General features: G+C 44.2%; 1 long non-coding RNA gene across 1 annotated transcript; it reads right to left on the reverse strand.

Annotated features, from left to right (window-relative positions):
- Positions 1–10,055: 10,055 nt before the first annotated feature.
- On the reverse strand, positions 10,056–15,029 carry LOC125289122. The gene is made up of 2 exons (XR_007192571.1): positions 14,798–15,029; positions 10,056–11,389 (listed from the first exon to the last, which is right to left on the reverse strand). It is a non-coding gene; the product is annotated as an uncharacterized LOC125289122 (long non-coding RNA).

Here is a 15,029-nt window from a genome sequence, read left to right on the forward strand (position 1 = left end):
AAGGCAAACTGCCTGGACAGAACTCGAGCCTGGTCTCCAGATGGTCCTTTGTGATCCTACTTGGCTTATTGTTGCTGAAATGATTCTGTCCATGAAGAATGTTTCTATGAAACTGTCCCAAATCAGTGCTACAATAAATCATTTAAAGTTAAATGCCTTGTCTGTCACTTGTACATTTAAGTGTTGGTACTGGAGTAGCCTATTCCTGCATAATAAAGTGGGTTTTGTTTTTGCTAAACACCATTTGTGGCAGTGTAGAGTAAAAAGAAGTCTTTTTATTTATATATATATATATATAGCTCAAAAAAATTAAGGCAACACTTAGTTTTCCACAATTGTTAAAACACATTTTTTTGAAAATATTCCATCCTTTTCTCCATTCTCAAACTACATTCACAGAATATCTGACAGTTCTTGCAAAATAAAACCCTCGCCTCAAAAGTTTTACTTGTGCTCAGAACCAAACAGTGTCAGAGTACTGATCCAGTGTATGATTAAAGTGTTCCCTATTTTTTTTTTTTTTTTGTGTGTGTGTGTGTGTATATGTGTATATATATATATATATATATATATTTTTTTTTTTTTTTTTTTTTAGGTGCATAACAGTGACTTAACATTTTGATATAAGGTTACATCTTCAAGGACTGATAAAGATGTAACCACATTAAAACGTTAGTCACTGTTATGCACCTTAAAAAAAATATATATATATCTATATATATATACCTTAAAAAAATTAAAAACTATAAATTAAGACATTTGTGTTGCACCGGCATTCTTTTGACTCTACGTGATCTTGTCCTGCCCTGGTTGCACCGAATTGTTGTGGTTTACAGAAGCGCAGAGAACTCTCTCTTTTCTACATAATTTGTGGCAGGTCTGAGTGAAAAGATGTAAGGAATTCCCTTGGCTAAAATCAGTGCAACATGCATTACTTAATCGAGTTTTCCTGGTTTCCTGGATATATTCCTCAAAACAAATTCTTCCATGCTGCCATGTGTAATTTTGAGGGTTGATTCAGATGAAAAACATGGCATGTCACATGGAGTAATAATTTAGTTAAAGGGATGAGGACATTGGTGTGTGTTTGCACGCTTTTCTTTCTGGGGCTGATGACTGATGTTTTTCTCATTAGCTCACTCCTTACTGCCAGAGTTGCTGTGCCTAGTCTGCTGACACAAGTCTTTCCACTGCTGTTCAAAGCATTCAAATCTGTGTTTGTGGAGGCTACTTGGCAGGCTGAGGTTTTGCTTGTATAGGCAGACAATGCAATGGAAAACCTGATAAAGGCTGCTCAGTTTCGGTGTGAAGGCCAACTGATTGCAATCTAAAATTACCGGTTCCACACATAGTGGTGGTGGGTGATATAGGTTGAAGATCTCGGAGATGGGACTGCCCAAAATGACATGGAGTATTGAATATCAAAGACATATTTTCAACTTTGGTCATTTTTATATATTCAAGTGTACACTGCTCAAAAAAAAATAAGGGAACACTTACAGTTTTCCACAATTGCTAAAACACATTTTTTGAAACCTTCAGCATTTTTTTCTGATGTCATCCTACGGTTCCTGAGTGACATTGGAATGAGTTGCAGTCATATTCAAATTTGCAGTGGTCTCTTAATTTTGAATATGAATGTCAACTCATTTGAATGTCACTCAGCAACCGTAGGATGACATCTGAAAAATGTGCAGAGGTCTTTCAATTTTTTCCAGAGCTGTTTATATATGGTCAAAGTAGAATGATGGAATCGTTACTTAAATAATTTAATATGGAAATTGCAATTACAGACACCAAAATCTCTTTAAACTTGCTTAGCCTGCAATTCACTGTTAACCTTTTTGAGTTCAGCTGTGTGGTTGTGCCTATCAGCCAGTAGATGGCGCCTGGTATCCATGAAGAATGCAAGGGAAGGAGGGGGGTTGTTTTCCATCTGTGGTGTCACACAGTTGTTGGGCAGCCAGAGTTTTGAAAAACAAATAAACTAGCCATCATTCATCTGAACAAGTACTCCACCAGTCTTACATAACCAGATTCATAGAATCAGGGTTTTTTTTTTTTCTTCTGGAACGTTCCTGTTTTTTTTTTTACAAATTGTGCACCATAGAAAGCAAACCAACAAAGACAGACGCAAGGCAGGCCACATCAGAGCGATTAGCCACAGAGCGCTCCAAGCCGTGTCAATTGCTACTGACAGATAAAAGCTGAGGAGCAGGTCGGAGCTCAAATGAAAGTTGCAGTGGTCTCATTCACAGGCCTTGCCCCTTGACCCCTTCCCACCAGGAAGGGCCTCGTTGGACGCAAAGGGTCCCTCTGAAGCCCAACGGCTAAGCGGGCGGGCAGGCAAGGGCAGGGTGGCGGAGTGTGAGAGAGAGAGGCCCCTGAGAAGAGAGGAAAACTCGCCAGGGGGAGTGTGTGTGTGTGTGTGTGTGTGTGTGTGTGTGTGGAGGGGGGTGCTGTCAATCAGGAGCACATACATTGTGCAGGGGATTAGTGCCTTGTATAGACCCCCCACCCTCCCACCCCCAACTGCTCATGTGCACATACTCTAACTCTCTCTCTCTCTCTCTCTCTCTCTCACACATTCACACACATACCAGCCCCTGCTTCCTATCCTCTGACCACACACATAAAAAAGCAGTGAAAGGGGGAACTGTCCATTTTCTTTATAGTGTGAGAGGAAAACGGCGTGGCCACTGAGTGGGAGTTGCTCCATTTGAAGTCTGTGTTTTTTTCCCCCCACAGAGATGGAGTCGTTTTTTTTTATGAAGGACTCTTAATTATGGCCACTCAGTGAGGAGGTGCAGGCAATTGGCAAGCTAAGTTTAGTCTCTCTTCGTTCTCGTTTTCCCCCCACTTTTGCTCAGGTTTGTGTGCGAACATGTCCTAACTATCATTTTTTTCCCCCTCTGCACATGGCTCCCCCCTCTCTCTCCCTCGCTTCTTGCTCTCCGTGTCTTTCCCTCCCTCTCCCTCCCTTTCTCCTGTCTGTTCACTCGTTCCCTGGGGTGGGAGGGGGAATTCTGTACCATGTGTCTGGGACTGTGAGAGCTTTCAAGAAAATAAAACATAGAGGCCCCATGGCAGCCCCCTCCCCCATTTTCTCCTCCTCCCTCTCACCCTTCCCTCCTTCCTCCTCCTTTTCCGCACCCTATAATTCCCTTTCTCTCCCCGCTTAACTCTCTCACTCTCTCTTTCTTGCTTACGCTCTTTCTCGACCATGTGCAATTTCACGTGTCTCAAAGCTCAGCTCTAGCTGCTCAGGCTCTAGTGTCTCTATCGCGCTGTCCGCCAGCACAGCTCGTCCTTGTGTGTGTAAGAGTGTGAGTGACTGTTTAGTACGGCTGGGTACGACGCAAACTTCACAGATGCAGCTATAGGCCGGACGTATTCACTCAAGTCAATAAAACCCATTAAGCCTACTGGCCACATTTCCCATGGGGGTGAACGAGTGCAGAGAGAGAGAGAGAGAGAGAGAGGGAGAGAGAGGGAGGGAGGGAGGGAAAGAGGAAGGGAGGGAGTGGACAAGAGAAAAAGAAAAAGTCTTTTTGTTGGGCTAAGTACACTACGTGAAAGAGGGCTGGAGGTCCAGGCAGGAGTGGGGTGAGAATGGGGTGGAGGTGCTTGGTTGGTTGGCTTTGGTGAAGGAAGGAGGGAGCGATTTGGGGGGAGTAGGGTTGAATTAAATGCCAGGGCAGAACTACATGGAAACGTTGCCATGTCTTTGCTGGCACGTCCAGATTAGATTACCTTGCATGTCGGTGGCAATGAGCCCTGCCTGCCAGGCTTGATCGTTGCCCGCCCGTATTGATTAGGCTGGCCAGACCGAACTCGTTCACCTTCTCTCTCTCTCTCTCTCTCTCTGGAGCAGGCCAGAAACGAATATACAACTGCCATAAAAAGAAAGCAAGAAAAAATAAACGACAAAAAGTCCCACCCCTCTCCCCAGACCCAGGAGTCATAAGAGAGGGAGGATATGGCCCATTAGGTTAAAGCGAATTACAGTGTAATTCAGGTTCCTGGCATACTGTATGGACCATGCAGTGGGTAAACAAACTATCAAGGCCTTCATGGAACAAAAATAGCTCCCTTGTATTTTTCTTTTTTCGAGAACGACATTTCTGGGGTGACTTTGCCTAGTGTTTGCCCCAGGGGTGCAGGTTTTTTTTTTTTTTCGGTCGCACACAGAGGGCTATTCTGGAGGCCCAGGGGCTGATCGCGCCGCCTCGGGAACAGGACGAGAGCTCATTTCAGAGACCCGAGTGGCCTTCCTGTCTGGCCGTGCCAAAAAGGAAGCAATAAAGCAGGAAGACTTCCTCGGGAGCTGCCAGCAGGGCCGAGACGTGTGGGGCGAATGGGTTGTGGTGGCGGCGGCGCTGGTAGAAAACACCAAGAGGAGAGAGCGGCGAAGGGTGGAGGCATGCCAAGCGCATTCTAATGTGCGGGTCATTAAGTCAAATTAATTACACACAGATCATAAAGTTAAAGGTCACTGGTATTTACCAGACCAGTCCAAAGCAACCAACTCGCAACGGCAGGTTTGTGAATCAAACCCAGACCAACCGACCGTCAGCAGGTCACATTACCACTAATCCACCACAACTGTCTATCTATGTAACCTGACTGTGGGGCAGGGCTCGAATTATCTTTTTGTCTTTAAGGGGGTCTCTCTATCATAAAAAGTTGGCACACCCCGCGCATAGCCTAACAAGGCGATACAATGAAATAGCCTAGGCGCAAGTGGCGCTTTTGCGCAGTAGGCCCTACAGTATGCGCACGGTGGCCTAGGCTTTACCTTGACACACGCACACAACAGACATAGATTTTTCATAGAAATCAACATATTATTGATTATAATAGTCCATATCTCATTTCAATTTCACAATACAAAGAAATACACTAAACGATTTAATCTGTGCCATTCTCAATTTCACAACGTAACTCATTTAAACCAGACCACCGTCTCAGATAGGCTATCCTCAGTGTCAAACACAATAATGCATGTAGTGTAACTTATCCACAGGGGAAAAAGCACTAACTGTCAGAAATGAATAAAGCCAGCCAAACTATGTTCTAGTAGACTAATGTGTTGAACCGTGGAAAATTAATAGACGATATTGTCGGGTAGCCATTGAATATTCCGACATCAGAGATTGCTGACAGGTGTTTCAACAGGTGTTTCAAAATAGCTGGGAACTTTCTGGAGCTCTGAATGGCAGAGGATAGCTAGATCATCAGACAACACAATCATTGTAGGCTGCATTATTGGCCATAATTTATGGCTTTGTCAATCAACATAGAATAGGTGAAGCGCAAGTTCAACAGCAAACAGGACTTTTCAGCACGTATCAAACCACGTAGGCTAGTCCAATGGACGCTTATGCAAATAGACAAAACACTCACATCAAAGCAGGGTGACTTTTTCAGATTTGCGAGTGGTGTCAAATCGATACGGTTTGCTCATATAGTCTAGGTGGTGTGGTGGTGAAGTGTCATGCTGCGTTCAAGAGCTTAGTGTAGGTCTACGTCCCGTAGTAGCCTAGCCTATATTTTAATTTAACGTCTTTAATGGTAAGAGATCGCACAGGGATGGATAATGAGCGGTTGTTTAAGATTAAATTACAATGCCACCCTGCTGGCATTTCAACATTGATTCAACGGTAAATAAACGTTATAAACGTTTTAAAAAAAAAAAATTATAACGGGTAAATCAACGTTGAATTATGTGTTGGATTTGCAAATTGAATCAACGTTGATATCACAACATTATTTCAATATCCGCCATTTCAACATTGGTGCTGATTTCCTTGATTTCTTATTTTACAACCATTTGTCAACATTTTACAATTAGCATTAAAACAGTGTTTCAACATTGACACAACAACTGACATTATTTCACCTATAATTCAACTTTGATTTTCTTGACCTTTTTACAACCAACGTTGTTTCAATGTTTGTCTACATACCCTTTTACAACCATTTAGCATTAAACATTGTTTCAACATTGTTTCAACATTGACGCAACAACTGACGTTATTTCCGGCTGGGCAGACACCTTCAGATATGAGAGACCCCCTCAGGTTTTTGACTTTGTTGCTTTCATGGGAGCCAGTCCTCACTCTATGGGAGCTCTCAGTGCTGTGTGTTGCTTGTAAATTAGTTTCATGAATACCTATAAAGTCAGACCATGGTATGACTGTGATTGATGTAGTCTAATTGATAGTTTCCTTCCATTTCAATGTAGGCTACTGTAGGCCTATAGTTTCTTTTGATAGAAATACCGAGTTAGGCCTAGCTCTGTTTTGTTAGCAAAGAGCATTTATGCCCTATGTTCTGCCCCCACACAATTACTGTCTGTTTTTTTGCGATCACTGCGGTTTCGGTTTGTTAGTCCAGCTGTTCTGTGCCCGAGCTCCAAACGTCACTGTGCTACTGCAGCTGTGGCAGTTGGCATTGCTGCCGCACATTACCTGTGTGCCCCTGCCGCCCACACACACACCTGCCGGCACTGCGCTGGCAAGACTGCCCGTTCTCCAGACGACTGGCATCAGTCTGCACCCCCCCCAGTCACTCACACATACACACACACACACACCACCCGTCTGAACGTGGTGTCCTTTACCTCAATCTGTTTGGCTCTGTCCCAGACTAACGCCCGACAGAAACAGCCGCCACTGCTACGAGGGCGCTCGGTGGTAGCCACGACAACGTGAAGCAATCATCATTTGCTCTCTTTCTCTCTCCGTCTCTCTGTGTGGGAAGAAAGAGCGGAGGTTATGGCTAGGGCTTCCTTTAGCACTTAAAGCATGGCACTTAAAGCACTACACTTCTGGCAATTGCCCACTCTCGCCTCCTTTTATTTTTTTTGTTCCACCTACAGTTGACTCACTTCTCCCCTTTATTCCTTATTCTCGCCCGGCCAAATAAGTACAAAGCCATTCCTTTAAAGCCACAGATAGAGCAATTCTTCAGTCTGAAAGGCGAAACAGGCATAAGTCTGAAGCAATAGAAGTGTTGACATTGTTGTGGCGAGTGTGTGTCCTCTCTTTTTGTTGCTCAATTGTACTGAGGAGAGAATTAAACTGGACGCACGCAGATGAGCAGATACAGTCATATACAGACAAATACACAGAGACACAGATAGACATGTACAAAGGCGCATACACACACACACACACACACACACACACACACACAGTCACTTACAGAGACACACATGCACAACGAGTCATGTACAAAGGCGTGTGCACACACGCACGCACACACACACACACACACACACTCACGTACAAACAGACACAGGGCTATGCGTGGGTGTGTTGGGGTCAGTGGATCCATGTCTGGCCCTCCTCTCCTGGGGCAGGGAGGTGAAGGCGTGCCTGGATGCAGCGCTCGTTTGGCGCACAGCTGCGAGGCATGGAAGGGCCTGTTCTCACTACCACTGCTAGTGTCGGGGGTAACAGAAGGAGGGCACGGTCATTCCCATACATACACAGGAGATTGCGTATGTGTGTGTGTGCGAGTGGGTGTGTGTGTCTGGGACTGATCTATGTCCATTCATTCTTTTAGAGGGCGCTTGTGCAGTGCTGCACAGCTGGGATTGAGTTACAGACCCATCTGCCATTAAACAGAGGAGCAAAGAGCATAAAGCACAATGCAAAAGAGGGAGAGAGAGACAGAGAGAGAGAGATAGAGAAAAAACAGAGAAACGGGAGGAATCTCTTACAAACAACGTTAGACAGGAACACTGTAGTAGCATGCATTGTTCATCACTAGCCGTCGCGCAGCAAGGTTGATCAGATTTCACAGATGAATGCATTTCTCTGTGTGTGAGCGTGTGTCTGTGCACCGTCTACCAGGCTTGTAGTGCGTGCTTCCCCTGTGCCATGTAGTGACTTGCTTGAATTTTACTTACTAATGTGAATCACTAAGAGCAGCTAGTAAAACACACAAACCACAAAGGACAAATAAAACAGACATTCCATTTGGTTTGACTTTTTTTGCAGTTTATTTCTTTTTCCTTTAACAGCAACCCCCCCAGACAGTGAAAGAAAAAAAATAAACAGTACAATTTGTCTACATCACAGGCAAGAATCATCATCACCATTATCATCATCAATATATAATTGTATCCCACAATCCTTTTCACCAGGAGAAAAGCAACCCCAAGAGCACAACCGCTCGCCAGACCAGCCGAGTTCAGCCTTGACCCAACTGGACCGACACCTCCCACCACCCCTACTGCGTCCACATCCCTGGTCCAGCAGCGGCTATTCCCTCAACTCGGCAACAAAACAATAGAGCTAAATAGCTTGAGGGACTCCTCCCAAAGAGCTCTTCCTGTCCTAAGCTTTCTCTGGCCTGTGTGCACCCTTCCACACAGTCCTTGGCTTGCCTCCCCCCACACCACCACCTCTACTCATCCCCATCCATTCTCACATATGCCACAGTTACCTCAGAGACCCAGAGGACATGACGAGAGGCTTTGTCCTTCTCCTTCAAGTCTTGTTGACACTTGTCAATTTCTTATAAAAGAAAAAGGTTCCAGATCACATCAGAACTATCTCGTACTGGATCCAGATAGTTCCACTTGGTAACTAACCACCCCAATTCCATGTCTAGGGCATGCCGCTTCCAGAACACACACTCAACTAGACTGCAGTTCAAGACTGGTGCCAAATTGAGGACCCATAAAAAGATAATTTAAAAGAGGGAAACAATGGTAAGTGGATACCCATGGCCGTCTTGGGTGTTCTCCATTTTAACAGAACGGTCTTGTGCTGCGTGTATGCCCGGCAATGCGAGGGGAAGACTGGTCCACATTATTCATTTCACCACCTCCACATTACAGACCACTGAGGGTAATTGTCTACACCAAGCGAGAAAAATCTGGAGGCAATGAAGTTGTTTTGTTACGCGTCGCGTCCCGGCAATCATGTGAGAAGGCTTTTTTTTCTCTCTCTCTCTCTTTTTCACGTAAGGCCATTCAGAGTTTGAGATGGCAGGAAGTGATGGCGGAGGCAGAGAAGAAAAAGATCGAACTCCTACAACGCGTTTTTGTACCCCCACCCCCACCCCACAACAGGTAACAACACAAAAGCGTTAAACTCTTCTATGTTCATTAGCAGCAAAGCCTCTCAACCTGAAATGCTGACCCTCCTAGAGGACAGCGAGATACTAACAGAGGATGGGGTCAAACAGGCTGACTGCGGTCATTCAGACGCCGAATACAGGCTGAGGCGAGAACCAAAACAACACCCCCTTCCTCCCACCACAACAACTTAAAAGATTAAACAAATATTCCAAAAGAAAAAAAAAAAAGCTGTTGAGGTCATTCTGTAACAGAAATTACAAAACAAAAACAAGCCTCAAATTGTCATCTTTGCAGTTGTTCTCAGAAGAACTGGGTTGATTTTTTTTTAAGTGCTAAGATGGCATTAGTCATTGTTTCAGTTCATACCCTTCACACACACCCACACACACACACGTCCTGATTGCGTTTTGGCACAGGCTGGCGTCGGCAGTGTGGCCTCCTGATGAGAGTTGTCCCTGACTGGCAGCCCCCCAACCCCAGTTGCGTGCAAGGAGGAGAGGACTCCGAGGGAGGTGTACCACTAAAACAGGACCAAAATAGAACGCAAAAGTACTCACTCACGCCTCAGCACACCTTACAGCACACGCAGAGGAAAAAGGAAGCGGCAGAGACACAGAGAGAAAGAAAGAACGATAGAAAAGGTAGAAAGAAAAAAACAGAAAGAAAGAAAGAAAGAATGAACAGAAGGCACTTTAGTGTAACTGCAGCGTTGATGCACAGACACCGTGAGCAGAAAAGGACAGACTGAGCCATTTCAGGTTAAGTGCTCTTACAGCTCAACAACCAACAAGTACTGTACGGGTGATGGACACCTACAACTCAAAAGCTCGCTCCTGGTACCAGGTCATTCTAAAAGATAACGGACACACTAGTTTCTCTTTGTCTTTGTGAGTGTGTGCGTAGATGGATGCTTGTATTTGTGATACATGTATGCACACATGTACTTGAAATACAAAACGGTATTTTATCATTTGTATTACAACATGTATTTGTACATACAAAGTGACATATTCGACTGCATGCATCTTTGGGAAATATAATTCGTACTGAGCACTTTGCTCATGCTTGCAAGACACGTGGCAGGTGAAAGATCAATGTCTGTCTGCTAAGGAAGCAGACACTTGATCGTTTGAAAGCGTGGGTGCATAGAAAAGCTTCTGTTTCTCTCTGATTGGATGACATGAAATTCTATGCATGTCTTTGCCTTGTTGAGAACATGGCTGGCTTGAATACTCCCTATTTTGATATGATGGATCTCAAAATAGATTAGTAATGTATCTTGATAAACAGTGAAAAGCTGTCAAACATGACCAAATAGGAGATCATGTTGCCATGGAAATATATTTTTGTATTTTTACATACAAAATACTTTAGTTGATTTTGTGGTTGCTGTAAGTAAATATTTGTATCTTATATGAAAATACATTTTAATGTATTTTTTGCTCATCCCTGTGTGTATAGCACGTGTGTACTGGGTGTGAGAGAGGACCGTAGACTAGTCCATCTAATCTAATACAGCTCAGATGTGCAGTAAGGCTAGCTGGTTGCATTGACTTTCATTCACTCATCATCACATATTATTTACAATAAACACTACAGAATGGACTGCAATATTTTTCATCTGAGGTGGTGTTTCTATTTAAAAAATAAACATTTACAAACATACATACAGACACGCACGCACCACACACACACACACACACACACACACACACACACACACACACACACACGAGAGAACAGACCACCACATCAGCCACTATCACGTTCTACTTTGAAGCTATGCTGCAGGGATAGCTAAAGATGAGGCTGTTGACAAACAAATAGGCACTTCTGCAAATACATCCAGACACTACATTATATTCAAGGGCCATCTTCGGGCTTCCCCTGCTCAGCTTTCAACTGAATCCAGTTCAGTTCTTGTGCCGTCCAGATTTCACTGGGCTCGGCCAATACCATTGGCTCCTCAACGTGGCAGTCATGTCCATACTCTCCCACGATTGGCTCGAGCAGTGTGTCCATCAGTCTCAGGAGCCAAAGAGCACCCTTAAGGTGTCTTAATGGTTTTGTCTTTGTTTGTCTAGAAGGTGTTTTTTCATTTTTGGCACTTGTTCTCATTGGTTGCCATCGACGCCAGAACAGTTCTAAACGCAAACAAACGTCTTTGAGTTTTATTCATTTGAGTCTTGCCATTTCTTCAGCTACAGAGGCAGGCTGGACACCAGTTTCTGAGTCTTTCAGGACTCCATATCCCAGAGTTCCAGAGATGCAGGTAGAGCAGGCTTCAACATTCTGAAAGACAGGGAAAAACACCACATAGTTAATAATTGTTGTTAATGGCATTCATTCATTTCAGACTTAAGGCCCATTCACACCAAGAACGATAACGATAACCATAGCTATAAATAAATATCGTTCTCGTTAATATGAATGACGACGTTCACACATAAACTATAACGATAACCTACCACGAAGAACGATATCGCTAGATCACTTTCAGAGCAATTTTCAGAACGATAAAAAGCTAATAGCCAATCAGAACCCATTGAATTTTAACCGTCACATTCATTAACACAAGGAGAGACTTTGTTTATCGTTGTTCAGTGTGAACGCTTTTATCGTTAACGTTAGAGTTATAGTTATCGTTATCGTTCTTGGTGTGAATAGGCCTTTACACAGGAGAGGTGTTAAATTCCTTGTGCTGTAGGTAGGGGATTTCCCACAGTGGGCGATCAACAGCAAAGTCTATTTAACATTACACAGCATGACACGAGATTCAGCCGCAAACGTTCCCGGGATCCATAAAGGTCAAGTAAATTGAGTCAAAATAGCACTTTACACACTGGCTTATGTTTCTATTCTATTTTTTTTAGTACAGTGTCTTTACTTTGGCCATTACAAGTTCATCTGGACTGAATTCATTTCACGAAGTACAGATTTAGGAAACAATTTTAGTTATGAAGCTGTGAGGAGACTGATGAATTGAGAGTTCACTGGAGCCCTTAGAAGAGCTCCTCAAGATAGGCCAGTGATGGTGTAGTCTCTGGCGTCATAGACGGCACATTATGCAGTGATGCAGCAAGACATGCCAAGGCAAAAGCAGATGTGTAAGGACAGAGGCGGCTAGAGGGTGGAAACAGTTGGAGTATGTGTGTGAGTGTGTGTGCGTGAGTCTCTATGTGTGTGTGTGTGTGTGTGTGTGTGTGTGTGCGTGTGTGTGTGTGTGTGTGATATGACAATGTGTCATGAGACCTGGCATAAACCCAATCACAACTACACGTGTGTGTGTGTGTGTGTGTGTGTGTGTGTGTGTGTGTGTGTGTGTGTGTGTTTGTGTGTGTGTTTTAAGTGAGACTGGCCATGCATAGTATCAGAGGTCTTTGTCTGTGTCTGTGTGTGTGTGTGTGTGTGTGTGTGTGACTGACGTTCTTGTGCTTTTGCCCTTTGGGGGTGTTGACGAGCACAAGGGAGGAGGAAGAGGAGGAAGAAATGCAGTCACACGTTACTGCTGACTGGACAACAGAGGAGGAGGGGGAGAGACTCGCCTGGCATGTTACTGCAGTGACAGAGCAGCCACCCAATGGTGTGTGTGTGTGTGTGTGTGGTGTGGCTGTCCTAAGATGACACACTCAGGCATACAGTACGCATGCAAACAATGATACGGATGCTCTCCTTCTCTTGCTCTCTGAAGCAAACACATATGCGCACACATGCATACAGAAACACACACACACACACCACCACTGGGTGGCTGCTCTGTCACAGCAGTAACATACCAGACAAGTCTCTACCTCGGTTATCCAGTCTTACACATCACAGAAATGTAAATATTGTGAGGCTCAAGCACCAGAATACATACAAGTATACAAGTCTGTGCTTTCTCAAAAGAGACTTATGCTGGACATACCACCCCGGTAGTGACACACAAACACACACAAAACACACAGACACAGACACACTTTACTGCAGTGCAGTACTGTCTACTGATGATGAATATCCTGCAACAAGGTATAATTAATTCAAGATCTAAACAGCGGCTTGAAAAGCTCGGATAAATGTATTACTTACACATATGCATGTACACACACCAATCCAGTCCTCCCGACTCTAATTCACTTCGAGGACATGATCTACACTTAAACACTATAACATTCACGGTTGAGTAACTACTAAGTGATGGCACATCTCTGTTGAACTTTGGGTATTACTATGCACTCAACACAGAATGTTAACTTTCTCTCTCTCTCTCTCACACACACATACACACCGACACAGACACAGGCACATTTATGCCTACATATTTTCTGGTAGCTAAACTCTTATATTCGCTGCATCTTGCGATGAGTGCCTACACATGCCAATAAAGAGAGAGAGAGAGAGAGAGAGAGAGAGAGAGAAAAATAAGACTGAGAAAGAGAGAGTGAAATGGCTAATCCATCTACATGCGTCCAAAACATGTGCAGGGGAGGGGAGGATGAGGAGGATGAGATGAGAAAGGTCTGGGCAAAACAACAGTTCTAATCAAACAGCACTAGAGCCCGAGCACACTTTCTGTCCCCTCTCGCCTGCCGTAGTTTGCTCATCCGGCTCTCTAATTGAGAGAAAGTGTTTCTCTATATTTATGGGCCCCTGTCGCCTCCACCCGCTCCCCATTTGTGCGACGCTATATTTAGTCCCTCCCCGGCACAGCCTGTACCATCCAGTTCCTGCTGCCTCAAAGCACCTCACAAACAATCAAGAGGGGTGAAAGAGAAACAGGAGGCCGCATACACACAAACAACACACACACACAAACATACACCACACACACACACACGTGTAAATGCACATAGACACACGCACCAACCAATGCACACACAAACACATGCTGAGAGACAGACGCATCCACACAGACGCACACACAAACATGCATGCTGATGAGTACACACCATCAGACTGACAGACACACACACACACACACACACACACACAAACCATTAGATTGATGCATGTGAACACATGCTCACCCACACACAGAGCCTGTTAGATTGATGCATGTGAACACATGCTCTCACAGACAGAGCCTGTACGCACTCACATGCGCACACATGCATACAGAGAGACAAAGACATACACACACACGCACCACACACACACAGATTCACACACTAGGCCATTATCTGGATTGAACCGGAGGTCTTTAATTGCAGTGGCTGCCGCGATACAGTTTCTTCTCTGTGAGAACCATCGCTCCACAATGAAACAGGAAACACTTCCTTTCAGCTGTAATACATCTGCCTTTGCCCCTTCTTCTTATCCCTCTCTCCCTCATCCCTCCCTCTCTCTCTCATCACTCTCTCTTTCTCCTCTCTTCCATTCTCTCCATTTATCGATCACACTAATTTCCATTTGTCTCCAGCTGAGACCCGATCAATGTGATGCCACTGGACACAATAATAATAATAATAATAATAATAATAAAGCTTTATTTGTATAGCACCTTTCATACACAGAATGCAGCTCAAAGTGCTTTACATTTGAAGCATGTAACACAATAATAGTCAGTCAGTCATTATCAATCACTTTTCTTTTGCTGTTTATGATATACTCAGCAACATATCAAAAAATATAGAAAATGACGTCATAAGACTGGCAGCCTTAACCCTCTTACCCCCACAAGCACGCCATATGGCAACTGTGGCAAGGAAAAACTCCCACAACCTGACCACTGTAGCCAGCTGTCATCTTTTCTTTTTCTTCTTTCGTGCTCTTCTCTTTCTCATGCAGTAGTCTTCACTCAACACTCTATCCCTCTACCCTCCTCTCACTCTGCTATAGAGTCCCGAAGCCATGACGTAGCGTTGCCAAGGCAGCAATTTCACTGGATCTAAACAAATCAATCTACCATTAGAAATCACCGTAGCGGTGGCTTTCTTAATCTATTTCAATAATT

Source organism: Alosa alosa, chromosome 24 (assembly GCF_017589495.1).
Source record: "Alosa alosa isolate M-15738 ecotype Scorff River chromosome 24, AALO_Geno_1.1, whole genome shotgun sequence".
NCBI classification, from domain to species: Eukaryota; Metazoa; Chordata; class Actinopteri; order Clupeiformes; family Clupeidae; genus Alosa; species Alosa alosa.